This window comes from Bicyclus anynana, chromosome 14, assembly GCF_947172395.1.
Source record: "Bicyclus anynana chromosome 14, ilBicAnyn1.1, whole genome shotgun sequence".
Taxonomy (NCBI): Eukaryota; Metazoa; Arthropoda; class Insecta; order Lepidoptera; family Nymphalidae; genus Bicyclus; species Bicyclus anynana.
Window position 1 is genome coordinate 3,728,427 of NC_069096.1, and position 3,515 is coordinate 3,731,941.

Genomic DNA, 3,515 nt, shown 5'->3' on the forward strand with positions numbered 1-3,515 from the left:
GGGCCGGATGGCCGTAATACTTCAATGTTCATCTATCGAGTGTTTAATAATCTGTGGTTCATCCAACTGCCGTCGCATCGCGAATAGTGTTGCCAACTCCAGTGAATTGATCTCCCTGAGAACTTTCCATTCTTCACCACAAATAAATCATTGAAAATATAACATTTAACAACATTTTCAGTTTCAGTATTAATATTTTCACTGTTTTCTTGTAACTAATTTCTCAATTAGATCTAATTTGCTAAAGTGTAAAAATTGAACTTTTTAATAAACATAAAAGTAACATAACCCCGCGGAAAAAGACTGAAGTGGCATCTGTTGCCTAACACGTGAATCACACTCGTGAACAACAGGGTACAGGTTAGTAATATTTTTTTTCAGCAATACATCTTATCTATACTTATAATAAATCTGTAGAGAGGTCAATTCTGTACATGAAATATATTTCCAAAATAACTATCAGGGGGTGATTAGTGATCGATACTGATGCCAAAAATGCAATCAGTAAAATTTTTGTCTGTCTGTCTGTCTGTCTGTCTGTCTGTCTGTCTGTCTGTCTGTATGTTCTTTATAGAAACAAAAACTACTGGACGGATTTCAACGAAACTTGGTACAAATATTCTTCATACTCCTGGGCAGGTTATAGTATACTTTTCATCACGCTACGATCACTAGGAGCAGAGCAGTGAAGGGAAATGTTGGGAAAACGGGAGAAGTTACTCAATTTTTTAAGCTTCCGTCGCGTGTTATCTTCGTTATAGAAACAAAAACTACTCCACAGATTTTAACAAAACTTGGCACAATTATTCTTTATACTCCTGGGCAGGTTACAGTATATTTTTTCATTACGCTACCGTTAATAGGAGCAGAGCAGTGAAGCGAAATGTTGAGAAAACGGGAGATGTTACTCCATTTTTTAATGTCACATGGTCCCTACCATAGGGGTAGTAGGATAGGGGTAGGTTAGGGGTAGGGTAGGGGTAAGGTAGGGGTAGGGTAGGGTAGGGGTAGGCGTAGTAGTAGGGTTTCACGCAGACGAAGTCGCGGGCGTCCGCTAGTTTAAAATAAAAACATAATATTACCTACGGATAGAACAAAATATAATTTTTTATCAAGTATCACTGTAGTTGCAGTCCCAAGTGGATGACAGATACACGGTTACCACAAAAACTATAATAACAGTGGGTACAGTACCCTCATTTCTTTTCTACTCTTCTGTGTCGCACTATAAAGGGGCAAATGAATAAGAATACTACTGTGAAAAACTTGTGTGTGTGATGATGATGATGAATAGGAGTTATCATAATAATGTGTGCTAAAATATTAAAAATATAGAAAATAGCGGCAAAAATTAAAAAAAATATACTTTATACTTACTAAATATTTTTTTGGTCGTCAAAACGTTATTGATGTTGTTAGCGGCTTTGACAAAAGTGAAAAGTCGTAATTTCTAGTAGCATAGTCTAGTGGCACTGGCAGCACCATAGAAAAAGAAGAAAAAGAATCTACGGGCAGCACACTTTGCGGCTTTGCTAGCGATCAGCGTTGCCAATACATATTTTCCTAATTCCCCACAAATCAAAGTGAAATTTCCCAAAGGGGGAGAATAAATTATCCCAATTCTTTACAAATTGCAATTGTAGAAAAAAAGTAAAATTAGTGTTGTTTTCATTTGTATTTTTTTTATTAGGGCTAGAATATTATGCTTATATTTTAACATAACTTTTGGAATATATTGAAAATTACCCCGATTGTTTTGAATATTTTTTCCATATTCAGTGTCGTGTTGATATGATAGGTGCAGTATTAAAAAATCCCCATATATAGTATAGAACCAATCACCAATTGGAGAAGGGTTTATGGATGAGTTGATATTCTCCGCAATTAGGGAAGTTCCCTAAAGATTGCCAACGCTGGTAGAGATGCAAACGATACATCGATATTTTTTGCATCCTTGTCTAAAGTCCATAGAGAATTAGTTATTCGTTTTTTTTATTATTTCCAGCCATTCAACTACATTTTACACCTTAGACCGTTAATAATGGTCTAAGTTCTACACAGACCGGTATTTTAGAGAGCTCTATAATTTACACATATAATATATCATCTATGCTTTACACGGCGAAAAAGATCTTTTTAGCCGTTTGTGATTACATACAACCTTTGACACCTATTTCCGACGAACCTTGTCCTTTTTTTGAAGTCGGTTAAAAATAACCGTTTTTTTGATCGGGTTTCATCGTTGATCTTATATTTTGACAAAGGGTAAGGTTTGGCTAATGAAAGTAGCGACTAATCGCCCGAAATGAAACATCTACTAATCTTTATTAAAAACGTATGTGTTACATTACTACATAATGAAAAAAAATTAATTGCGATTATCAAATTTAAGTTATTTAAATATTTGCACTATTGGTTTGGCAACGCCGTCTATTTTGTTTTAAAGTCGGTCGATCTCGATTTCAGTCTCTGTTTTCATTAGCCAAAAACTTCTAATAAGGCAGGTACAATTATAGTTGGCCACACCAAACTGATATAACTAGCAGATGCTCGCGACTTCGTCCGCGTGAAAATCGATGTACACTTTGACCCCTTCGCCACTACTATTTATACTTTCGTATGTTTTATATACAATAAATGACTCACAACCCCCCGGCCGAAGGCCAAAGTACAATAAAATGCGCGTTTTTTTGTGCTGGATAAATAACTAGCCGTAGCCACGGTCGGAGACCCTACCACGAACCCCCGGCCGTAGACTCGTGATTTAGCTCGTGATAAAGTGCTCGTGATTTGTGCTTGGGTGAAATGCCCAGCCGTAGTCATAGTCGGAGGCCACGCGTTTTTTATGCTTGAGTAAAATACCCAGCCGTGACCACGGTTGGAGGCCATATTTACAAGTTACAACCACATACCTGCCGGTATTGTTCCAGAACCACTGGCAATGGAACAACAATGCAGCTATGCAAATAATAATGTGACCACGGCTCTACCATGACCATTTTTGTTCCTATGCATTTCTCTATTTCAATCTGAAATATTTTCTTGTTTCATTCTTTTTAGACCCCTTTTTTACCCGGGTTTAAACTTTATTTGTAACCTCCGAAAGCAAAAAGAGGGGTGTTATAAGTTTGACATGTCTGTTTGTCTGTGGCACCATAGCTCCCGAACGGATGAAGCGATTTTAATTTAGTTTTTTTTGTATGAAAGGTTACTTATGTGCGACTTATGTCGGAATAACCAAAACTCAAGTGGGGTCTCGAATGAAAGAGCACTGAAAGAGAATATTAATGACTTGTTCGAGAATGTAATTAATAATTTCATGGCCTACGGGGGTTTTTCAAAATTTAAAATTTTATCTTATTTTAAATTGTTGGTAAGCAGTGCACATCCAGTGAGCTTTAGTATAGGTATAGGTATTTATTGTAGGTATGTATGGATTTTATTAATTATTATTTAATAATTTTCTTTTAAGTTGAGTAGGACATGTACAGGAAAACTCGATTACATTATGAATA